This window comes from Protopterus annectens, chromosome 2.part1, assembly GCF_019279795.1.
Source record: "Protopterus annectens isolate FY-2018-M chromosome 2.part1, PAN1.0, whole genome shotgun sequence".
In the NCBI taxonomy this organism is placed as follows: Eukaryota; Metazoa; Chordata; order Ceratodontiformes; family Protopteridae; genus Protopterus; species Protopterus annectens.
Window position 1 is genome coordinate 1,333,861,545 of NC_056729.1, and position 27,595 is coordinate 1,333,889,139.

Sequence of the window (27,595 nt, forward strand, 5' to 3'; positions counted from 1 at the left end):
TGATCCCAAGTAATTAAACTCGTCCACCTTTACCAACTCTATTCCCTGCATCCTCACCATTCCTCTACCCTTCCTCTCATTTACACACATATATTCTGTCTTAGCCCTGCTGACCTTCATTCCTCTGCTCTCTAGAGCATATCTCCACCTCTCCAGAGACTCCTCAACCTGATTCCTACTCTCACTACAGATCACAATGTCATCTGCAAACATCATAGTCCACGGGGCCTCCTGTCTGATCTCATCTGTCAACCTGTCCATCACCACTGCAAATAAGAAAGGACTCAGAGCTGATACTTGATGTAATCCCACCTCCAACTTAAATGGATCTGTCACTCCCACTGCAGTCCTCACCACTGTCACACTACCCTTGCACATATCCTGTACCACTCTTACATACTTCTCTGCCACTCCCGACTTCCTCATACAATACCACAACTCTTCTCTAGGCACCCTGTCATATGCTTTCTCCAAGTCTACAAAGACACAATGCAACTCCTTCTGACCTTCTCTGTATTTCTCCAATAACACTCTGAGCAAACATTGCATCTGCAGTGCTCTTTCCTGGCATGAAACCATACTGCTGATCACTAATCCTCACCTCCCTTCTTAACCTAGCTTCTACTACTCTTTCCCATAAATTCAAGCTGTGACTGATCAATTTTATCCCTCTGTAGTTACTGCAGCTCTGCACATCACCCTTATTCTTAAGGATAGGTACCAAAACACTTTCTCCACTCCTCAGGCATCCTTTGTAAAATCTTTGTAAAATTTCTCTACACATCACTAAAACTTGTGTCAAGAATTTCATTATTATTACGGCTCTGATAAACTGACCTTTTAATACATTCTTATAAACATGACGGGGATGCATACCAGTTTTGTAACGCATTTCTTTTTACAGGCTTTTAATATAAAGTGTTACTAATATGAACTTCATCATCTTTAAACAGAAATGGATCAAGAAATTCAACCAACGTATCAGAATGCTTAATAGTAAATTTAAAGTCATAGTGCTATGTAGAAAGTCAACAAAGGTTTGCGATTTTTGATGTGATCCTGTCCAAATTAGAAAACTATCAACAAAACATAAATAGAACTTAAGATAATAAAACAATGAACAATTAAAAGATTGGTTAAATCCCATAATGGCAAGACCATATTTGCATAACTATTAACACGCACGCACAGTGCCTATGGCAACACCCACTTTCTGTAAGTAAAACCTATCATTAAACAGAAAAACATTATTTTCTTAAATTAGATCAAGAAGTACACATATTAAATGTATTTTATTGTTGGTATAATCACTATAATTTGATAAAAACTGTCTAATAGTTTCAATCCCAAACTCAATGGGTATCACAGTAAATGAAATCACATCCAATGTAACAAATAAGCACATATCTTCACTGTTAAAACCTTTATGCCAGTCATATAAACTGAACTCAAAATGCTTAGTGTCTCTTAACACAGTCTTAACCAAATCTAAAAACATAGTTGTAATAACGTCTCAACAAACATAACGACTGGGGTGTTGACATGGGCACTGTGCGCACTAATAGTTATGCAAATATGGTCTTGGCAGATAGCCTGTCTATCAAAGAGAGATACTATTGCTAACCCCCTTTTTTTTCCCTGATTTGACAGATACAGGAAATGGGGTTAATGGTGACCTTGGTAATCGTAATGATATTCCAAGAGTAACTTTGACTTTTTCTAGTGATATAGATGTAGTGCGTAATGTAATTAAAAATAATTGGCCTATTTTGATGGGGAACTTAAGAAAATGTTGGTTTACTACCCAAAACGTTTCTAGTCCATTACTCGTCAGTTGTGTTATAGGCACTACATTTAGCTATTTGAATTTTTTGTTCATCCTTCTATGTAGGTTAAAACTAATCGTTCCTTCAGAGAACATATTCTTAAGCACCATAAGGATGTAAGTAAAAATAAACCGCCTAACGCTTTAGCTAAACATGCAAATATTTATGGGGAAAGTATATTTTTAAGTTTCTTGTACAAAAATGAATGTATTTTAACTTGAGTGGAGCTGAAATAAGGACTGAACATACAGAATTAAAATGGATTTTGGAATTGCAAGCTGACAAGGGTTTAGGGTTCACTGAACCAGTATTAAAATCATGTGATTTGTGTAAATAATGGTTGTGATTAGATGCTGCTATAAATAAGCATCTAAAGTGGTAAGTTTAATTAACTTTATAAAAATGTATATTTGACAGACCGAGAACCAAACCACCACGAGCATAAACAAAAAATCAAAAATGTATTTAGTGGACAATATGAAATGTTTTGTGTTTTATTTTAGATTTTGTGCTATTTACATTTTGATTACAGTTACTAGCAGAATTCCTTTAAATATTTATTATGATTATATGTGTATTTGTGCTGATTGGTTTATAGATGATGTTATTAAAATGAGCCTTTTACAGTGTTCTTTTTACTCTGATGAAGTTTGTGTATTATTGTTGATGAACGAAAGTGGTACAGGCTCACACAGTTTAATGCCAACAACCGCATCATTTCAGACGACTTAAACACAGAAAGATGAGATGCAGTGTAACCTCCATAAGTTTCTACTGATTTCTCTAAAAACTCAGTCTGCACTAAACAAAAAGCTGCATCACTGTAACTTTCTCATTAGTGTTACAGATTTATATATCCATATACAACACACAGCTTTTTAAAACATATAAAATATCCCATCTAGAAGTTCCCATGCATCACATCAAGTAAGTATTACTTTAATGCATTACTCATTCATTAATCAATCTGTTAAACATGTACATAAAATTGGCCCAACACCCTACAACCCAGGCTCCTGAGAGCAACAGTTTTACATGAATAATGCATGTAAATAGGTAAGTACTAGGTTAGTTACCTTGAAGACCATTTTAGGCCTAGCCAATTTTTTTTCTATTTCGAAGGTCAAAATTAAATCCTGTACCATGTATCTTTAAGATAAACACCTTAACCACTATACCAACTCCCGACCCCAGCCTCAATGAAGATAAAAATAAGAATTAACAGATGGATTACAGTTGTAAAGTTATATATATAGAAGTAAAAATTACTAAAAATAAAATATTTGCAATAATCACACTTAGGATGTAAAAGGTTAGGCTAATGCATGTCACAGAACTTTATATCACATATGTAACGTTTATAAAAGTCTTCAAAACCAAATTTCAATAACAGAAACTTCAGTCATTAAAATCACTTAATCTCTGGAGCAGTACATATATCTGTTTAATTTCTAGAATGTTCTACCATATCTGTAAACTAATATCACTTGCAGTGGCCATCTGGTCTTGTTTTGGGGCAGTTTGTGGTGCACTACAATTTTATCTAGAAACAGCAAAATTTCTCACTGCAATTCATGACCATCACAGTTACCACTATCACCAATTTCTACACAACAGGAATGGCTGTGGCATGTTTTCTTACTGATTTTCTTGTCTTTCCATTCTGACATATTTTTCCTCTACAAATACCATCTCCTCCATGAATGACCCAGGATCTACATTCAGCTGTTCTACCAACAGATTATCCCATGGCTTCTGGATTCCTACTTAGTATCCAATCTGTAACCATGCTAGATGCTAGACTTCTTCAGTTCTGCTAAAAGTAATACTGTCTCTGCTGGGATCCCTATCACATAAATTGAATGCTCACATAAGCTAAACCCACATTATCAAGCTCAAAAGCTCAAACAACAGAACATGGACACATAGTCCCCCTGTACCCCACTACAAATTACATATACAAACTCTGACACTACCACAATGAGGAAAAGAGCAATACCCCAAAATACCAAACCCCTCTGTGTCGCAATCTCACACAATACAGGTCCCATTTTAATGCAGCCTTCACTGTTTCATGTTTAGAGCTTTTGGGCTTGATAAGGCTTTCACTCAAGATGAGAGTTTCATTGCCTCAAAGAGAACCCTCTGCTAATGTCTTTTCAACATTATTTTTACTTTATATTGATTTTTAGGCATCAGCAATGTGGCAGAAGCAGGCAACATGCCTTTTTCCCTTCTTTCCATCAAAAATTGAGCTGCTGAGAGATGGAATCCCAGGGTCAGAGTACTCCTAAATTCTAAAATTCCAAGAACACAGTCCTCACAGCTTTTACTCATTAGATTCATCACTGTCCAAATAGTCTCTTCACTTTTTCAATGGACTGAGGATAATGTCGCCTGGGCATTTCATGTCCAAACTTCCTTGTTCATGTAAAATAAATGTGTACCCCACAACTCCATGAATGACATTGATCTGGGTTTGCTACCATTTCTTCCTTAGGACTGTTGTTATGGTAAACACTAAACACAATACAACTCTGGACTACCTGCTCAATCGTGAGATGACTTTCTCATCCAAAACATCAGGTCATGTTTTTTTTTCTGAGTTACATTCCCAGGAAAGACTTCATATGTCCTTTCAAATAAGTGGATCAGCAATTATTTTGCCATAAAGTTCCGAACTCATCTCATTTCCTCCTTGAAAGAAAAGAAAGAATTTCTTTGCTTATTAAAAATTTTTGCTCAGACAAATCTTTTAAAGGAACATTCTTTTCAGAAACTGTATGTCTAAGTCCTGGTAATAACATAGCAACCATGGAAAATATTCTTTGCTGGCTATCCCAAAACCTGCCTCAAGAAACCATCATTCTAGGTGACACAAATATTGACTGGACCTGCTTCTGCAGCAACCTCCCCTCAAGCCATATAAACCTATATGGGTATTCCCGAACCATTACCTCCCCTACCAGGATAAATAAATCCAACAAGAAATCAAGCTTATTAGACTGGATTCTCATTAACCATCTTCCTCATACTTATGACTCAGGAACCCTCCCTGATGATTTAAGTGACCACTCTCTTACCTATATCATCAGACACAAAACCAACTTTCCCTCTCCAACATCCATTAAAACATCAGATCTAAAAAGAACTTTAACCCTGAACTTTTCCAGATGGAACTAAAAGCATGTAACTGGTCACCCTTACAAAACCTACCTTTAGATGAAGCCGTTAGTTACTTTAACTCCAACTCCCTTGCCATCCTGAACCACCATGCCCCTACCAGACAAATTAGAGCTAAAAACAAACATGCTCCATGGCTCTCTAAAGAAACCAAACAAAAAATCAATGCTAGAAACAAACATTGGGCAAAATGGAGAAAAACTCAAAACCCTATACACCAACAAACCTTTAGACAACTAAGAAACCAAACTAAAAAAGCTATAATATCTGACAAAAAAAAACTACTACCTCCTATCCCAACAAGCCAGTCAAAACAAGCCAAAGAAATTTTGGTCTAGTATCAACCAACTACTTTATCCAGGGCAATCCACCACTCCTAACCCACAAAACACTGAACACAAAACACCAATAAATATAGCCAATGATTTTAATACCTTTTTCACTGACACTGTACAAACACTAGCTAGTCAGCTCTCACCTAACAACTTTACTTTACCTACTAATAAAGCAACCTCTTCCCCCTTCTTTTCACTTTCAACCCATCCCAACATCATATATACTAACCCTTCTTCAGAAATGGAAACCATGCTCTCCCTCAGCAGACCAACTACCTGAAAAATTCCTACAACTAGCCGCTAAAGCTATTGCCTATCCAATATCTATCCTGATCAATAGAACCATTACCAAAAGTTATATCCCTACTTTACGGAAAATTTCCCATATTATCCCCCTTCACAAAGGTGGGCAATCCACTGAACTCTCCAACTATCGTCCCATTGCCCTCCTCTCACCTCTAGCAAAGATCATGGAAAAATGCATTCACAGACAACTACTTCACCATCTAACACACAATAATTTACTAGCCAACTGTCAGCATGGTTTTACACCTTCACATAGCACAACTACTGCCCTTCTTTCCTTCACAGATAGTATCAACAAACACCACAATCTAAACAAACTCTCTTCTGCCCTATTTATTGACCTGTCTAAAGCTTTTGACATGGTAAAGCACCAAATTCTCATCACAATACTAAAATCCCCGTCACTTGATACATCCTCCATAAAGTGGTTCCAGTCTTACCTTGACAAAAGACAACAGGCCGTACTATGGCACAAATCTCTCTCTACTCACTTGCCAGTCAACCTTGGTGTCCCCCAAGGATCCATCCTTGGACCTCTACTTTTTTCCATTTTCATCAATGACCTTCACCTTGCCATCCCCCAAGCCACATGCATACAATATGCAGATGACTCCACACTGATATGCTCAGCCCCCTCCTCTTCTGAACTTCTCTACCTCACCCAACAAGTCTTTAACACAGTTGAGCAATGGTTCACACATAGATGCCTTCTCTTAAACCCCAAAAAGACTAAACTCCTCCTTTTCTCTCCTACTAGAAAATCCCCCCATTGGATTTCTCAGTTAACTCTACCAATAAAACTATTATATCACCTGAACGTACCACCAAACTATTAGGAGTCACCATTGACAATAATCTAAACTTTGATACCCATACAAACAATACTATAAAAACTGTCAACAAAAAGTTAGGCTCTCTATATAGGATAAAATCATTTCTCCTACCTTCAGCTCGAACCACAATAGCACACACTCATCTAATCTCTCCTCTTCTATATGCCTCACCTATTTTTACTAAACTATCTAAAAATAATCTCAGCAAACTGGAAATGTCCTACAATAACATCGCCAGATTTGCAACAGGTAACCCATTTAGAACCCATCACTGCCTTAATCTAAAACAGCTAGGATGGCTTGAACTACAAAATCTAATTAAATACCATCAACTAACTATAGCTCACAAAACCCTTTACACACCTTCCAAAACACCTATTCTTTCCACACTAATCACTCCCTATAAAAACCTAGATTCCTTAAGGTCTTCTCAGAAACTCCTAGCACATACTACTAAAACAAACAACAAGGCTGGTGACTCACTCTTTTCTAATATAGTTGGAAAAGCCTGGAATCTCCTACCAAACAAACTCTCCACACTTCCCTCACTTTCCTGTTTCAAAACAATCTGAAAGTGCATCTCAAAACTCACTGGCTATGCCCATGCTCTAAACCTGACTAGCTCAAGAGTCACTAAATACTCTGATCTTCCCATCCCATCTACTCTTCTAAAGAAACTTCTTCCTTATAAAACTAGTTCTACTAACTATCTCTAGAACTCCTAATCTATATTACTTTCATTTGCTATGACTGTATTCTATACTGTAAATTTTGGGATTTTAACTGCATCCTTTGTTATGCCTGAATTCTACACTGTTATTTTTTTTTTACTATGATAACCTGTAATTGGCACTGTAAAGAGATGTATTTTGTCTTCTATATCCGTAGATAGAATTGTGTTAAATTAATTGTATTACCTAGGAGCTTATCTCCCCGGGCCTCTATTGAAAATGGACATGTATCCAGTTAGACTAGCCTGGTAAACAAATCTAAAATAAAATAAATAAATAAATAAATAAATAAAGTCAACATCAGTGAATCTCTGAAATGTTTATTTCTGCCATTGCTAATTACAATAATACTCAAGGACTATCTAGCTGTTCTCGATGCATCTAGATGCATAAGCCTACTCAACTCAACTGGAATGTGCAATTCCTTGCACAGTCTACACCTCATTTTCAGATTATATTTCTGAAAGTTAAATACATTCTATGCAAGATATGAGGTGCCTTATGTAAAGGCTTTCCGAATATGCCTTGCACGGATTTGTAGTCTGTTCTCACATCTATGTGCTACTGCTTACAGCTCCTTTTAAGCTGAATAAATCTCTTTTATGCATTCATAAATACTCTTGGCTCACGGGTCCATTCTCTGATGCAAGAACTCTGATACCATCTTAACTGACATCTACTTGCAACACAACTGTCTTATTCATACCACAGCATTTTAATATTGTAGCATGTCTAATTTGGTTCTCAAGAATGTTAAAATGAGAAGTCAGGTTACGTAGCTAGCCTGGAAGAACTTACACTACATGTATCAGAGGAGATGTTGTTTTGAGTTGTGTCTAAATTCTGGGTAGGACATGAGGTCTTTAAGAAGTGGAGGGAGAAATTCCCAGAGTAACGGTGTTAGAACTGAAAATATGTGATTAGTGCAATGTAGTATAGCTTTAGATTGAAGAGTGGGACCAGCATGGGATCCAGTCCTTGAAAAGTAGGAGGATAATTGTGTGGTAATGTTTGCTGCAAGGGGACAGCAAGTTTACAGATGGAGAAGTATGAAGAGCAGTAAAGAAGGTAATTTCCTTACTTTAACTAGTAGTCATTGGTCTATACTGATAAGTGGGACGGAGTCATGAGCAGACATATTTAATTGTGATCGTCCGCTTTGTAGACCTGTTCATTCAAAAGGCTGCAGATATGAAGGGGGAGTCCATATTCTAGCTAAGCGAAAATATTTATTTGCCAATAGCTGCTCTCGCTAGCTTTGAGAGATATGTAGAAATTTTACTGGCCCAGATGTTCTGTGTGACGTGTGTGCTATGGGTACTTTAAGAACACAACAACGCTGTCAAACCATCAGGTTTTAGCTGTATATGGTATTCTCCTGGCAAGCTTCCTAAGCCCATGAATAAATCAACAGTCATGTTAGATACCACTTAAAATGGATCTCTGAGTATCCAAGATGTCTCTGTGACAATGCAACTGATTCTCATATATATATATATATATATATATATATATATATATATATATATATATATATATATATATATATATATATATATATATATATATATATATATATATATATATATATAAATATATACACATATATATATATATATATATATATATATATATATATATATATATATATACATACATATATATATATATATATATATATACATATATATATATATATATATATATATATACATATATATATATATATATATATATACATATATATATATATATATATATATATATATATATATATATATATACATATATATATATATATATATATATATATATATATACATATATATATATACATATACATATATATATATATATATATATATATATATATATATATATACATATATATATATATACATATATATATATATACATATATATATATATATATATATATATATATATATATATATATATATATATATATATATATATATATATATATATATATATATATATATATATATATACACATATATATATATATATATATATACACATATATATATATATATATATATATATACACATACACACACACACATACATACATACAGTTTCTGTTTTTAAACTGATTTTGAGGTGAATTCCCAGGGTCTCACAAATGACATGACCCAACTATAAAGAAAATGTATTTCTTTAAGTGCAACGAAATACAAAAAATATGTACTTCAGATTTTTGTACTTACAGGTGTTTCTGGCCTAATAGATGCCAGGTGACCAGAAAAAGTTAACCACATACACTCAATGCCAAACAGACTAACAGCTTTAAAAGTTTCTGGACATTCAGTCCGTGTTTCATTCCAACAGTCTAACTACTTCAGATGCATTTTTGGATTTCACAACACTAAATCTTTTCACTTTCAACAGTACTGACATTTCATTTTCATATTCTGTTCAACACAGGCAATAGGTTCATAGGTAATACACATTACTTTTAAAAGACAATTGCTTTTTCTTTTACACATTTTAGAAAAATGTCCTTTTTATCAGATTCAGCAAGCTTGAATACGTGTAATTGAAGGACAGCTCGTCCTTCTCAGGTATGTAGAGATATCAACTGCAAGCTTGAATTTAAAAAGTACAGGCAGCTTTTTTCGGGACTCCATTTTTGTTACAGTGCATTGCTTTGTTTGTTTCTTTCGGCTTTTCCCAGTTAGGGATCGCCACAGCAGAACTCCGATCCGCTAATGATTGGCAGTAGATTTTGACGTGCTGGCTTGCCAGGCCTAATGCTTTTTTTTTTCTCATTATTTTCACAATACATACGGTCTATTTCTTGGTTTCTTTGCCTTACTGGACATCTATTACTTTTCAAGAATTTTCCTTACTTCTACATATATAAGTAATTTCAATATATATGATTTCTCATAATGTGATTGATGGCCAACTGATACGATTCTAAAATGCCCAAAAAACGGGTCAAAATTACTTTTCTGTGCATGCTGTGTTATTGACTTGAAGGCATTGCAGGATGCCTGTTTGTATGCGACACCTTTGCACTGTTAAGGATTTCTCATTTCCTCAATATTGTGCGACTATGGAGTTAAGTGTATATAAGTGGAAAGGAATACAGGATTGGAGGACACAAAACAATGCTTATCTTGATCTTTGCAGGTCTACCCAGGTGAAATGCATTCTTGATTAACTGCGAAAAAGCATTTTGATTTTGAAAGTGTGTGTTGTGATTGCTCATAGGGGAAGAACTCTGCACAATCCACGGTTTTTAATCAGTTCAAAACTGAAAGTATACCCCTTATTTAATTAAACTGTTCTTTGTATATGTGTGTGTGTGTGTGTCTCATTACAATCACACAGTTCAAAAAATTCTCTGTCTATGGATCTATTTGTGAGCTTCTACAGTGTCTGTGGGATCCCAATCTGTTATTCAAAGGAAGTACTAGGCAACTAATCTGCAGATCATTAAAAGTCTAGCAAAAATCTTATTCAATGGTTCCCTCCAGCCTGAAAGACGGCAAAAAAAAAAATAGGGCAAGGGAGATTTTGTGGCTTTTCATCCAATGATCTATGTTTATCCTGAAGGTAGCAAAGTGCTACTCTGCTTGACATGTAGTGGAAGCTTGTTTCAGAGGTGATGGACCTATCCCACTATGTTTCATTTATCTGATGATGACAGATTAGTTGCTTTAACCAGGTGTTTCACATACCATTTCTTCTGCAAAGGAACAGTAGGTCAAAGAATGCTGTATCTTTCAAAGCTTGGAAGGGTAGGCACAGATCTCCAAGGAAGAATCATTAAGAGTCTAAAGAGAGAGGGTTGATATAACGGTTAAGGTGTTGACCTCAGAAACACAAGTTGCAGGGTTTGATTCTCATATTTATGGAAAGTTGGCTAGACTTAAAATGGCGCTCAAGGGCAGCTAGCCTAGTATGAAACTATGAGAGAGGGCTGCCAGTCTGTCCTGATAACCATGGAGTTTTCAGCCACTGATCTTTTCAGTTATAAATCTCAGGGGGTCTCTCAAGTTTAGTGATAGAATTACTCCAATATATGCCAAAACATGGATTATGTTCAATAATGGGTCTGATGGTATGAGTAAAGGGGAATTAATCCTTCCACCAATCCCAAAAAAATGTAATCCATTGTACCCCATTACACAATGGGAAAATGGACAAGGATGTTTTATTTGTTGACAGTGTCAATGCACTTAATCACTACTTGCAGCGCACAATATTCAGCAAAAATTATGCAGCTTGCATCAAAGTCCATAGTTCACACAGAGCAGGCAAGGGCATACAGCTGCACAACACTCATCCGGGGACCTGATTTGAAAAACACGGAGTAATGACTACAAGTGACACGCGAAAATCAATAAAAATATACTTAATGTTGATCATCTGTGGTCTATGGGTACGAAAGTCCAAGCCTCTCATGCATTAATACATTATAAAATCACAGAAAACTCAAATAAAAAAAATACAGGTTTATTACACAAAATTTTTTTTTACTAATAAAGAAATACATATAACAGACTTAAAACCTCACTTTAAGGCACAACAACACTGAAAACTTACAAAAAAGACCAAACCAACAAAACTGCTCCTAAGTGCCACGAGTTTAGTGTTTTCATTCTTACTGACGTGAAATTTTTCAGAACATAAAGACACAGAAAATAAATTATTTAAATACCAAAAAAACAGTGTTGTGAATTTTTTAAATTAGCCAATGAGCTTCATCACTTGATAAAGTATTTGCATCCTCCGAACACACACACACACACACACACACACACACACACACACACACACACATACACACATAGAACACACACACACAGAACACACACACACACAGAACACCTCACAATGGCACCACCTAGCCAAATAAATTAGCAAAGCATGCTTGAAAATAATGTGAATCACTTTTTAACCAAGGGAGTTGGCCCAGTTGGGACCTATCCTTGTTTGGGTTGTAAATATTATAGGTTCATTCAATCCACATACTGCGTGTGTGTTTTTTAAACATTTAAATCTAAATGCAGTTACTGTATGTATGTATACATGTAAAAGTAAGGGAACAGTTTACTTGACTACATGCTGCAGTTGCGAGGCATTGTATGTGGGGAAAACCAAGAACGCTTTCATCAAGAATTTATGAATATTGTGCAGCTATTAAGAAAAAGATGCAACCAATGCATTAGCAACAGCAAAACATGCTATGGTTTGTAAAGAGTACAAACAATACAATTCACATCTTTTGTACTGGACAAAACTGATCAATTACAGTTTATTAATAGTTTGAACAATGTATTTGAATATAACGAATGGAGATAGCAATTTTTGTTAAGAGCAGATAAAGAACCTGGCTTGAATGACGTAACTAATATCAAATGCATTTTAAGAAAACCAATTTGTATAGTGTACTGCTTTAAATAATCAAGTGATGAAGCTCACTGGCTAATTTATAGGTTCATAGGTTCATACTAGGCTATCTGCCCTAGGGCATTTATAAGCCTAGCCAGAGTGTGTTTGGCTTTCGCCACCCATTTTAAATTAATTTTGCTATGCCCTTTTTCGAGGTTAGTATACTGTGCCTCTGTCTAACAGTGGCACAGAAGTGATACCCAGGGTAAACCTACGATCTCCCATCCACTCATCAAGATTCCTCTTGAATAGAGTCAATGAGGGACTCTGCCTAACCTGGACTGGGATTTCATTCCAGAGTGAAGGGAGCCTCTGGGTTATGAATCTGTCCCTCCAGCATGTCCTATTTATTTCAGTGCTGAGGTTCAAGTCTCTCGAGCGCGTAGCTCGATGGGATTTGGATTTACCGAGGTGCAGCATGTCCATTAATTCCGGGTTGGACATGGCCTTACACGTCAGGCACAGGTCACCTCTGAGCAGGCGGTATGCCACTGAGTAGAGCTGGAGTTTCTTTAACCGGGCAGCATATGGCATCTGTTTGAGCCCTTTGATCCTCTTGGTGAGGTACTTTTGGGGTCTTTCCAGTTGCTGCAGGTGTTTGGTAAGGTACATCCCAAAAGGGGCATTGTACTCGATTATGGGCCTGATGAGGGATGAGTAAAGAGGCACGATGACCTCCCCTAATCTAGATGTGAATCCCTTCATGATTAGGTGGGCTATATAAAATGTTTTTCTAACCACTTTGGCCACGTGGTTGTCAAATGAGAGATTGCTATCAACTTGGGTCCCCAGGTCCCCAATTACTTCTTCTGTACTTAATGGATTACCACCTATGTGGTAATTTGTGGGCACTTTGTTTTTGCCACAGGGGATGACTATACACTTTTTGGCGTTTAGCTTGAGGCCATGGCTCTGGCACCAGTTGTCTGTTTCTATGAGGCCCTTTTGGAGGATGCTTGTGTCGGCTGGAGAGTCGATTATGGCGTCCAGTTTGCAGTCATCTGTGAACTTGGTCAGCCACAGTCCTTCCGTATTGGCCTGTACCTCCGAGAAATATATACCAAACAAGAGAGATCCCAGGACTGAGCCTTGTGGGACGCCACTTGTAACTGGTTTGGAGTCCTACATGGCTCCAGCAATTCTAACCATGTGGGTTCTGTCCTTGAGCAAGTTTGCAACCCATCTAGTGACATAGGGGTTTATATTTAAGCTGGTGAGCTTATCTATAATGCCCGAGTGGGGTATTGTATCGAAGGCTTTTGCGAGGTCCAGATAGGCTGTGTGGACCACCTTCCCTTTGTCAATGGCCTTGGTGACTGTTTCAAAGAAGTCAACCAGGTTTAAGAGGCAGGATCTGCCCTTAAAGCCAAACTGGGTAGGATCCAGTGTCTGTAGGTCCCCAATATCTTTATTTATGAGGTCCATGATGATCCTTTCCATAGCTTTGCAGACCAAGCTAGTCAGGCTTATGGGGCGATAGTTTCCAGGGTCCGTTGAGGCACCACTTTTGTGGAGAGGGACCACTGTTGCTGTATGCCACAATTTGGGTACATATCCTGTAGTAAGGCTGAGAATGAACAGTAGTTTTATGTTTGGGTTTAGCTCTTCTTGGAGTTCATGTAGGACGCAGCCTGGGACACCGTCTGGTCCCATTGATGCTGTGTTTTTGCTTTGGAGAGGCGGCTCACCTGAGCATCTGAGATGTCAGGGGCAGCACTCTGCTGGGATAGATATTTGCCCTTTTGGTGGGAGGGGAGAAGTTTGCTGAACCTGTCAGCTAGGATGTTGGCAATGTCTGTGGGTTCGTGTATTTTTGTCATTTTGGACTAATTCTGAGCATATCTGGGAATTCCCACCCAGGTTCCTAACATAACTAAAGAAAGTCTTGTGATTATCCTTAGTGTCCTGTGCAATTTTTCTCTCAAGCTGGCCTTTGACGATTTTATGAGTGCCCTTAGTTTTTGCTAATACTGATCAGAGATGCCTTCCTTTTTTGGGATTTTGCTCTATCATGTAGTAGCTTCCTCCTTCTATTGTATAGTTTGTTTATGGCTGGGGTCCACCAGACAGGTAGTCTGCCTTTGGAGGATTGGGTCTTGGTTTTATTTGGGATTGCATGATCCATGCATTCCTGAAGGTATTCATAGAATGCATTTATAAAGGATTCTGTGGTCTGGGCCAGATTTTCCACAGGCCCGGGGCTTTGAGGATTCCACCTTGGTTTTGAGGAGTGTGAAATTTGCTTTAGAGAAGTTTTTCACTGTGGTTTTCTGGGCAGGGGCGGGGATCGGGATGTGAATATCCAGTGAGATCAGTTTATGGTCTGATCTTACCAGTGAGGGATACACTTCTGGTCTGGAGCATAGAGTCCCCATGTTGGTGATGATCAGGTCCAGTATGTTTTCCCCTCTTGTGGGAGTGGTAACAAGTTGTTCCATAGCATTTGAGTTTATTAATTCTAGGAACCTTTGGGCAAGGGTGTTGGAGCTAGAGTAATGCTCCCAATCTATGTTTGGGTAGTTGAAGTTGCCCAATATAATGGTGTTCGGAGAGACCTTCATATTTTCCAGTGTTCTCAGGAAGGCCGAGTGGAGTTCCTGGGTTTGGGAGGGTGGTCTGTAAGGCAGTTTTACCCACTGTTAGTTGCACATGGATAGTTTCTGATGCTTCGTGCTTTGCCACCAACCTGGAGGTGTGGGTATCTTTGATGAATATCGATACTCCCCCTCCTTTTGTGGTTCGGTCCAAGTTTTGGGGCCGAAAAGCATGGTATGAGGTATAACCTGGTAGTGCTGGGGTGCTCTCGGGAGTCCTGAACCAGGTTTCTGTTACTGCACAGATATCGATGTTCTCCATGCTAAGGAGAGTTTCGAGTGTGTGCATCTTGAGGTTTAGACTTCTGGCGTTGAGTAGCATTACTCTTAGTTTCTTATCCCTTATGATACCTACGGAGGTGGGTTTGTCTTTTGAGCCTTGCCTAAAAAAGGCACTATGGGGGTAGCAAGAGCCTTTGCCAATATCCAAAGCCCAAGGGTGACAGGTGCAAGCCGTCCCTAGCAAAGCATCGTGGCTTGTCGTGCATATCATCCCAAGCTGACAGGCATTGGATCCCCTTTGAATGACACCAATACTTAAGCCAATTGTTGAAATTGACCATCTTGTCTTCATATTGTGGCATCATTCTTGGTGAGGGTAAGATGCTACTCAAGGTCAGGGTCATACCAGCCTGGGCTACATGCTCAGAGAGCTCCTCTATGTCTCTTTTCATGTAGTCCAGGGAGGTACGTCTCAGGTCATTCACACCAGCATGGACAATGACTGAGTCATATTTGTACTTGCCTTGGAGTGACCTGAGTGCTTGTGTTATGTGGCGGATCCTAGCGCCAGACAGGCTGCTCACCGTGACCTTCTCATTGTTCAGCCTGGTGAGCGGGACGTCAGTGTGCCTGATGATAGTCACCTATTACAAGTGTATCAGGTGTGTTGTTTAGCCTTAAGGGCTGTGACTGTTCAGCACACTGGCTTTGTGAGATATGTGTTGCACGTGTTTTGTTTTAGGGTAGCGGTTGCTTGGGTGTCTGCTTTGTAGGTCTCTGCTGCTTAGGCAGATCTTTATTTAGAGCCTCCAGTATGTTTTGTGTGATTATGTGTTTGGTTTGCTGTCGTGGTAGGTCTATGTGAGACTGGAATTGTAGTGAGTATGGTTTCCTTCTCCTCCTGACTGGTTATGCCAGTACTGAGTTGAGAGAGCTTAGCCTCCAGTTTGGCTATATGGTTGCATCTCTCACATGTGTTGGAATTTGTTGGGAGGAGGAGAGGGTTGTCTGTGTACATGAAGCAGTTGTAACATTGCCTCAAGATTCTCATATTCACCAGCTGGACCGGAGAGGAGATTGACAACTGACCTTTGGACATGCTAGAATAATATTGGGAATTCCTTTATAATTGAAAACAAGGGCCAATGGGGAGCGAGGGTGTAGTGCTTTTAATTTTTAGTGCTGACTTATAATTGCTTTAGTGAGCAAGTGCCAGGTAACAAGTGCAATGTGTTACAGGTAACTTAAATGCAAAAACGACAAACGGTAACTTTCTTTCAAGCGAAGCAAGGAAATAAGTATAGTAAGCAATGCAGATATCACTAGGGATCCACAGAAGCGCTGAGAAGCCGCGTTTTAGGTGGAATTAGCGTTCCAGGGAAATAACAATTATACAAACAAAGTTAGATTCAGCAGGCCCGGATCCAGTCTATGCTACAGCAAACAAGGTGTACCAATTTCAGTAAGATACAGTTCAAATATTCAGGCACTATAAACCTTTAACCAGAAACTCCCAGCTCAGAAGGGCAGAGTCCAGCCTCCCCTCCCACAAGAGTGCAGACCACGAACCTTCCCAATGCAAAATAACTGGCCCGCAGCCCAAGTGCTTAAACCAGAGCCAATACACTTTAAGAATAACAGACACTGAGCTCTCAATCAGCAGTTCCCAACTTAGAAGGATGAAAGCTACCTGTCCTGCCACCACAGTGCATGCCACAAACCTTCCTAATGTAGAACAACTGGTCTGAAGCCCAAGTGCTTAATCCAAAAGACTTAGAATGATAGCTACACTTTAACCAAGTTACTACCAAGCAGTAATAAATACAACTGAATACTTTAAATAATCCCTGGATTAGTGCTCAAGTTATACAAACAAAGCTAGATTCAGCAGGCCTGGATCTAGTCTATGCTACAGCAAACAAGGTGTACCGATTTCAGTAAGAAGAAATTCAGATATGCATGCACTATAAGCCTTCAACCAGAAATTCCCAGCTCAGAAGGGCAGAGTCCAGCCTCTCCTCCCACAAGAGTGCAGACCACGAACCCTCTCAATGCAAAATAACTGGCCTGAAAGCCCAAGTGCTCAAACCAGAATCAATATACCTTTAGAATAACAGACACCAAGCCCTCAATCAGCAGCTCCCAACCCAGAAGGATGCAAGCCACCTGCCCCGTCACCACAGTGCAGACCACAAACCCTCTCAATGCAAAACAACTGGTCTGAAGCCCAAGTGCTTAAACCAAAAGGCTTAGAATGAGTTACACCAAGCAGTAATAAATACAATTGAGAACTTTTAAGATGACGCAAAAGCAAAATAAAGTAGGAAGAAACACAAGTACAGTAAAAGCAGAAGAATTTTTTTTTTTTTTTTTTTTAGAAAAGTAGCAAAAGCAGTAGTAAATACAATTCTCATGCAGTGCAAGCTGGCACACTTGAATATGTAGCAATATTAGTCCACACACAGTTTGAAAAAATGTAATTAAATTAAAAAGGACTAAAAGCAAGTGCAGAAAGGGTTTATTAGGTAGAATGCGGTAAAGAGATGTCCTGGGGGAGTGTCTTAGATCAAATCTACAGTGGGGCGGGCACTGCAAAAGCCACCAAATTTAAACTACAACCCTACAACCAAGAATAGGGAGGGGGTTGGGGAAACAGTTTCAACACAGATGTAAGGAATGTGCAAATTATAAAAAAATATATATACTGTTTTCTATATATTTGCAGAGCAGTAAGACAGATATCAAGCAGACAATTTAGCTCTAGAATACAGAATAACACAGAAAATATACTCAGCTCTATATACTTGAAGATAGTTCTGTAAGGCTGTCTGTCAAACTAAGGTTCCAGTTTGAATACAGGTTGTTAATTAAAAGGAGACACAGCACTAGCTAAATTATATCATCTGAAAGACAAGGCAGGAAATGAGGGGGGGGGGACAGTTTCAACACAGATGTAAGGAATGTGCAAATTATAAAAAAATATATATACTGTTTTCTATATATTTGCAGAGCAGTAAGACACAGATATCAAGCAGACAATTTATCTCTATAATACAGAATAACACAGAAAATATACTCAGCTCTAAAGTTCATGACACTAAAAAGTTCATGACACTGTTTTTCGTATTCAAATAATTTATTTTCTGTATCTTGATGTTCTGAAAAAGATCTCGTCAATAAAAGACAGGAATAGATATATTTATCATAGAATTCTATTACTGAATTATAGAATAGCATCCAACATTGTCTAATGAGCAGAAATAATGTTCAGATCCTCCCCAACCCACAGCATAATGTTAAAATAAATATATATTACAGTAGTTCATCCACATGTATATATGCCAATTACTCTCAAGTTATATTTTATATCTGCTTCTAACATACATTGTGCACAAACTGTTTGCAAACTAAATGTTTTATACTTGAAATTTAATATACTGTATAATGTCATCACAGAAAAAATGCCTGGTTTATCTTTGCAGTGTCACTACAGAACTATTACAAGTGTGTATTTAGAGGTCTTTAGAATTTATCTTAAAAAGGTCACTGTAAGTATCTTGAATGTATCTGTCAGAGCTTTTCTCTAATGGGGCCAGTTGAAAATGAGCTTTGCCCACAGCTTTCCCAGTAAACAAAGGAAATAATAAATTAATAAAGAGAATCGTGTGATTTCAGAAATGAAGGCTGGAACCCCTTTAATTCACCCAGAATTAAACTACTGAATAATACAATTTCAGTGGATATAGTAACGTGTTTTGGAAAGAAAAAAATATTTACCTGCATAAACAAACCATTACAAAAGAAACACATTTTTAAGGGATACTTTTGCATAAAGACTTGTCACTTCTGAACAGTGCCCCCCCCCCACACACACACACACACAAGCTATATTAACAATAGTTTACTTTTCCACTGCACATCTGTTTAGATTTGCAATTCAAAATATGAGTACAGTACGTGGGGTGTGGATATAGGCCCAAAGTCTAGTGAGATGCTAAAATGTACTGCTGCCATTCAAAGGTCCAGACTACCTAGCATGCACTGTCCAATGTGTAGCACAGGAATACAACAGTATTTTTTTTTTCTTTCTTTCAAGTTTGTGATTTAAACTATCTTCTTGTTCATATTACACATGGACCACACTATGACCGAAGCATGTCCTTACTGGATTAAAGCAGCACACTGATAAACAAAATCAGGATGCATGGTGCAAGACCCTCATCCCCAGACACCTCTGACCCAGAATTTATTTCCCATGCAAACAGCCATTAGCAAAATAATGACAATGTTCAATTTCTTAGCCTAACAACACTTGCTACAGGCATATCTCTCAAGACTCTTCTAAATGAGAAGCAATGTCTCGAAACAGATAAAATGTGGAACTGTTGGCAACAACGTTAATAAGGAAGCTGCTAGCATGGTTAAAATGTGTTGCTTTATTCTTAACCTGACTTATTAATAAAATAATATGATTAAACAAAAGTCAAAGGATAATTAATACTTAACATTTTTTGTTTATTCATTTATATTTATTTATTTTCCATTTATTCATCAGGTAGTTTGCTGGCCCTTTTCAGCCACAAACTTTAGTACTGATAAACAGTGCAAACATTCCAGTTACAACATTCTCATTACATTACCTGATAGGATCATAGGGGGTTACTAGGCTAATGGCCATGGGGCCCTTATAAGCATAGCCCAGAGTTAATCCCAAAAAAAGAAACATCAGTCAGCACCTGTCGTCCTTGTTAATGAGGGACACAGGTGGAACCCCTGGGACAAATTTGTGGTTTCCCATCCACTCATCAAGGTTGTGCTTGAAGAGGGTCACTGAGGTATTCTACATGTAAGAATGGGAACTTATGTTATATAAGCACAGTGAACAGATGACTGATGAATGGTACATACATTACAGTTGTACAATTTTTTAATGCTTAATGTGTGGCAAATCCTTGTATTGTGGAACAGGACCTTTTCCGGAAGCAACTGAGAAACATTTGACTCAACTTACAAATGCCATTACCAGACCCAATAAAAATAACCCCCTAGGCTCCATACTGGACTGGATCCTTGTCTCTCACCCAAATAAAATCTCCCATATTGGCACCTTACCAGGCTCCATTAGTGATCACTTGCCTGCCTTCATCCATAGAGCAACCCCTCCTCTCCTCACCTACACCAATACATCCTTACTCGGAATCTCACAAACTTTAATGTCACAACTTTCTCCAATTCTCTCAAACTAATAAATTGGGACAATCTAAAAATTCTTCCTCTAGACAACGCTGTTGAATTCTTCAACTCAACCTTCTTAAATACCCTGAACTCCCAAGCTCCTCCAAGAACAAAAATGTATAAAAACTAATTCCGCCCTCTGGCTTACTAAAGATACCAAAACACTCATGCAGCAAAGGGACAAGACCTGGAAACTTTACCATCGCAATAAGCACCCTGACATCCTTCTTAAATATAAACAACTCCATAACCTAGCCAAAAAACATATTATACAGGATAAAAAAAAATCATACTATACCAAACTCCAGTCTACTCATTTCATGAACCCCAAACAATTCTGGAAATCCATAAACTCTCTCCTCAACCCAGGCAAGAAAAACAACCCTTGCCCTGATACTAGTAAATCTGACCCAGAAATAGCTACTCTGTTCAACTCCTGCTTTACTAACTCCATAGCAGAACTCACTAAAACATTCCCAAACAACAACTCCTCCCCCCAACTCAAATCCTCTCCTAACCTTCCATCCTAAACTCTCCTCCTATATTTCATCTCAAACCCATCCCCACCTCATATACAAAAAAAAACTTCTCTCTAAACTTAAGCCATGCTCCAATGCCCCGGACAACATCCCCTCACTCTTTCTAAAATTTGCAGCAGTTAGCATCGCCATCCTCATTAGTACACTCATCAATAGATCCATACAGGAATCATATGTCCCTAAACTGTGGCGTTCAGCCTTTATTCTAATCCCCCATAAAGGAGGCAAAAATAATAACATCTCCAATTTCCGACCCACAGCAATTATCTCCCCTATTTCAAAAATTCTTAAGAAAAGCTTCCACCTCCAGATCATGCCTTTCCTTACAAATAACCGACTCCTTACCCCAACACAACATAGGTTCAATCCTGGCCATAACACAATAACTGCTCTTCTCTCTTTTCTAGACATCATAAACCACGCCCGTGACTCTGAAGAACTTGTGCCCATAGTCCTCCTTGACCTCTCCAAAGCTTTTGATACAGTCTCCCATACCCACCTTTCTAATCTTAATCTCTCACAAAACACCATTACCTGGTTCAGCAGCTACCTCTCTGATAGATCTCAGGCTGTGAAATGGAAGACTAGAACCTCAGCCTTCGTTCCAACCCCAACCGGGGTATCCCAGGGATCCATACTTGGCCCAATGCTCTTTAATATCTTCATTAATGATTTCCATGCAGGCATTCCTAATACTAAGATAGTACCATATGCAGATGACTCAACTCTGGTCTGCTCCGCTTCTAACCTCCCTGAGCTCCAAAGTAAAACTGCCTTCTCAACTACTGAGAATTGGATGCTTCAAAATCATCTCTTTCTGAATGCCAACAAATCAAAAATCTTACTATTCTCTCCCCCTCGACAAAACCTCTTTCAATATTATCAGCCATGCCAACTCCACTACAGAAGTTGTTCCTTTTTATTCACTTCTTGGGGTTACTATTGATGAACACCTAAAATTTGATACCCATATTCAGCTAAATATTAAGAAAACCATCAGAAACTTGGCATGCTGTACAGAAACTCCCACTTCCTCTCCTCTTCAACAGACCCTTGCCACTACCTACTTACTACCTTCACTGATGTATGGTGCTCCCCTACTAACCAACCTATCTTCCTCCATCTCTTCTAAACTGGAAACCTGTTACAACAAAATCTCAAAGTTCGCAATCACATCCAAATACTCCACTCACCACTGTATACCTCTCCACTGGCTGCAATGGCTAGAACTTTCCAACTACCTAGTCTACTTCCAACTTACCACAGCTCACAAGCTTATTTTAAATCAACTAAATGTCCAGCACTAACAAACATCTTACCATCATGCACCCCACACAGAACTCCAAGATCTGCCCACCAAAATCTAATCTCTGTATACAAACCAAATTGTCCCGCTGGTCAACTTCTCCTATTCTTTTCCCTAGCCAAAAAATGGAATTCTCTCCCTCAATCTCTGAAAACGTTTTACTCTTCAAAACCCATCTCCATTCTAACCTCTCCTATAAATGAAAGTGCAATTACACTGTACCTACCTAACCTGCTTAATACATAAATACATTCATTAAACATAAGGTTCATTCTTCCTTACACACTAGGGATTAACCCTATTTTAATGTTACTTTTATACCATTCTCAGATGTTTCAAACCTTTGTACAAATTTAACTCTGTGCTACTGTTTCTCAACCAGTCAACATGTAAATATGCATTATATTTTACTTCATGTTGCAGTTTAACTTTGCTTAGTTTTGCTATTCTTAGTTGCAAGTTGTTTAACTGGTAACTTTGCAACTATGTATTCTACTTTGTATTATGTAGATAATACTTTGTATTGTGTAGCTTTTCTCCATGGGTCTTCACTGAAAATGGGCTCTTTGAGCCCAGTGGACCTCCCCAGTCATCAAACTGAAAATAAATAAATAAATAAATTTGCTCAAACTTGGGGTATAACTGAGGGCTAGGACTGCAAAAATTCCTAAACATGTAAACAAATAAATAACTCCCGATGCAAAGTGTACAAGGAACACCAAGTGAAGAAATCTGTTACACCTTGCACCAAAACTGAAATTCCGTCTACTACACTACCAGTAAGCATTTACTTCTCAGATTTTAAAACCACTCAATATGGTTAACTGAATTTCAGGATGAGTGTAAGCTTGGTGGTGTCATTTACTCAACATCAGATACAAGGTTGCCACAGCATGGGTTAAACCATTCAAATCAGTAGTATATTAGAAATGGACTTTGAAAGAGCTGTAGCACTGTCAGCTTTGGTAAACAAATCTCAACAGAAGCTTGCAACTATAAACAGCACCCCACTAAAGACGAATAGTTATCAGAGATCTCAGTACCTTTGTAGGCCACTCACTATCTTTTCACCACTATTTAGAAATAGCAGTCGGGAAATCCTTCTTTCTAGCCAAATTAATAACTAGAGTATTCTATCAAAGTTGATAGACATTACGATTCTTCTATCCTCTGCTCTGATCAGGTGAATCCTTTGGCAGGACAGATTTGTGTCCCAAAGACTCCACCTTCTCTGAATAGACTCCCTCTCCACGTCATACAGAGCACCCTGTTAACCCTTTTAAGCGCAACCTGGATAACTGGATGGGGTCTGTTGAAAAGACACCCCTGGGATTCCACCTGTGTCCCTGCTGTCAGGGGCATCGGGTGCTGAATTGTCAGAACATGGGCTAAATTCTTGGCTACGCTTGTAAGGGCCTCGGTCCAATAGCCTAGTAACTTCTTATGATCCTATGAATCACAAAATACAATGTCCATCTATGCAAAACCATCATAAAGGTCCCTGGTGGTCTAGTAATTAGGACTGGCACTCTCACTACTACAGCCTGGGTTTGATTTCCAGTCAGGGAATGTCAATGGATTTTTTTTTTTTTGGAGGGGGGAGTAGTGTAATGGTTAAAATAAAAGGTACAGGGTTGGATTCTGACCTCTGGTTATTGGCCAGGCTTATAAAAGTCTACAAACTGATGGCCTAGTATTAAAACATATGAACAGAGGAAGATTCCACACATACCTATCAACTGTCCCCGATTTTCAGACATGATTTCGATTTAGATTCAAATTTTAGGTCTGTCCTTAATTAATCCCTTTTACAACTGGTGACTATTGGAGCAAAGGTGATGAACTGCACTTAGTTATAGACTTCTTTTAATTCAGAAAATGTATATTAATTCACTTTCTCATATTTTGTTAAACTATCAACCTAATACTGCTAATGTTTTAAAGTGTCCCTAACTGTCCATGATTATTAATGAATTTCTCCCCAATTCGGTTGATATTTATCCATGACTGGTTGAAAGCTATGTCACACAGTACAAACTACTAGATTGAAGACCCTCAGCTGAAAAAAGTCAAACTGTTGTAATCAAGTCCCTATACTGTATCTTAACGAGTTCTGTTTGGACTCTTAAAAATAAAGACATAATGGAGCAACAGATTAAATACTTCTCATATCTTTGGAATGATATTCTGCTACCTATTGAACAGATTTCCCACTTCTTTCAAGGCAAACCTTGACGACTAGACGAAGAGTATAAAATCATCCCGGGCCTGAGATGTTTTGTCCACTTACTGGCAAACGATGTGCATATAAACTGAGGTACCGGTAGACGTTTTCTTGAAAAAGTAATAACAGTGCGTGGAGACTCTACGTTATAAACTCCATGAGGGCATGAAATTGCACGGTGCACCATGTACTTCCTGCATAAGGCTGTCTGTACAGCTCACATCCCACCTCTCAACTTCTTTAAGTTTTTTAATCAAGAATGTGTAGCAAATAATGTTTGAAACTGCTCACAAAGCACGTGAAAATGATGTGCACTCAATGGCACTAACTTTCTTGCACAACAACACTAAAAGAATTTATGCTTAAAATGCATTTGGGCAGCTTATATAACTGACGTCTCTATTGCACACAGAGACTTTCTACGGTGTGCGACATACCTCACAGCGCGTGATAACGACGAGGTGCACAGAGGCTGCCCGAGACTGCAGCTCGTGTCCTTTAGATCTCATCAGTACCGCACGCGCTCATAACCATTGCAGCCCGAGGCGGTTATCAATATGTTTCACGGATATCCGTGTCCTCGGAAAGTGAAACAGACTGTCGTACGTCGGAGGTCAAAAACTCTGACCGCAGGATTGTGTTTGTAAGAGCACGTTGAAGGAAGTATCTTAACCCCAACCTCCTGCGTTAGCATGGCACCTACTCGACTTAAAATGCTGCAAAACCCTCCTGAATGATTCGTCTTTAAAAAACCTGAAAATTACCGTCAGCACCGAAATCAAAACTCCGCCCACTACACCTAAGACAGATAGAGGGCTGCAGCAAGTTACTGGTTTGTGAACGTAAATGTAGTAAGGCCAGAAAGCAAAGAATAAAGCTTACCACCTGTCCCACTTTGCGATGGACAGTCCCTCTTTGGGCAGTTGTGTCCTGCAAATGAAAAAATGGCAAACGTCCTGAGATTTTAGGGCAAACATATTTCCTATATTTTATGTAATAGTTGTATAAAAATGTTATTCTGTTTCTGAAACACGTAAATGTTATAAGAAACAGACTAAGCAACTAAAATGCTATAAGAATAAGCATTTATTTAGGCAAAAAGTGAAGTTCTGTCCTTTGTACTGGCCGTGGGTATGTTTTGCCTTGCAAAATCTGACATTTGTACAAAAAAAGTCCCACTTTGGACATTTGAAAAGGTGGCAACCGTAATAAAGCTTTGCAAAAATAAATAACAGGCTTGACATTATGTGTGCATCAGATAACAAAAGCACCTTGCACTTTACGTAGATGCATGTTCAGCGATCGCTTCCTAAGGTGAATAATAGACAACTGGTGTCAAAGCCGTGGACTAAGACTAAATGCCTAGAAATGCATAACAGTATAATTTGGGAAGTCATCCATCCCTAGTAACTCATATTGACAACATACCCTTTAGAGTTGACCCAGTAGTCAGGGACTTAGGGACGCACATAGTAATCTAGCCTTTGACCATCACGTGTGGTGAGGAAATCATTCTATGTTGCGCAACTTATAAACAAACGTATAGCATCTAAGTCCAAGGAAGTCTTGTTCCACTGTATTCAGCATTCATCAGCTCTGTCATTGAGTACAGTGCCCCCTTTGGTATGTACCTAACCAGGCATATCCAACAATTGGAGCATCCACAGAGGTTCCTCACTAAAAGAATATAGGGCATAAGTAAAATGGCCTTTGGCCTGAAGGCCCTATCCATGTATTCTGTCTCCTACAGGCTTTTGAGGGGAGATCTATGCCTGGCAAACAGGGCATTTTCAGACCCCACTCTGATGGACCTCCTGCATATCCACAAAACAAACAGCACCAGAGTTACCAGTTCTAAAGACAAACCTTGCCTGTGATATAAATAGGACTTGCTGGAGAGATAGGTATACATCCCAGAGACTACCTCGTCTATGGAACAGGCGCCCCATCCATGTGATGCAGAGTTCCTCCCTAACCACTATAAGTGCAACTTGGACAGGAAACCAGAAATTCGTTGCTGGTATGGCACCTATGTCTCTAATGGACAAAGGTAACCTGTAAATGATTCATCTCCCAGGCCCATACTTACACTTATCAAGAGGATCAGAACTTGTCAGAGATTTGGGATGTATGGCTAGGCTTAAAAAGTCCCTTGTGGTTGTTAGCCTAGTAAATACCTATGATTGCTAGCCTAAACTTAAAGCAGATTTCCATTCTTGCAGGTCTCCTGACAGCCACATTTGACACACACTCTCTCTCCCTTGCTTTGCTGCCCATTCCTTCTGCCCAAATCCACCTATGTAGCACAGACTGGGAGGAATCCATCCTCAACCCCTTTTCTTATCATCAACGACAATCAATTCGTGCCAATGTTTCAACCGCTGGGTGGCTAGCCTTGCTGCAGTAGTTCAATAGCAGTAGTTCATCCGTACCACACACTCACTCCTAGGGCCAATTTAGAATGTCCAATCCAACTATTCCATGTCTTTAGAATGTGGGAGGAAACTGGAGTACCCAAAGGAAACCCATGTGACCACAGGGAGGACATGCAGCCTCCTCACAGAAGGCATTCCCATCAAGAATCGAACCGGAGAACCTCTTGCTGTGAGGCGACAACACTAACCACTGCACCACCACAGAGTCAGAGAAATTATGCCATAATACCCCAGATAATGAGGGATGGACGTAAAGCCTTTACTGAAAAGGGACAGTTTTCATGTTTTTTCAAGACTTCACTACATGTTGCATGTAGATATGGGCATGGCTGGAAATAAAGGGGGTGTAGGGGCCACAAATCAGTGGCTGATTATATGTACTGCTCTTATAGACGTAGA

At 38.6% G+C, this 27,595-nt stretch overlaps 1 protein-coding gene across 1 annotated transcript in view; it reads right to left on the reverse strand.

Annotated features, from left to right (window-relative positions):
• Window positions 1-25,546, reverse strand: part of H6PD (hexose-6-phosphate dehydrogenase/glucose 1-dehydrogenase) — a 604,336-nt gene extending 578,790 nt beyond the window's left edge. Inside the window, exon 1 of the mRNA XM_044062799.1 lies at window positions 25,199-25,546. The gene's annotated coding sequence lies outside the window, so the exon portion shown is untranslated. The remainder of the gene's footprint in view (window positions 1-25,198) is intronic.
• Window positions 25,547-27,595: the final 2,049 nt, after the last annotated feature.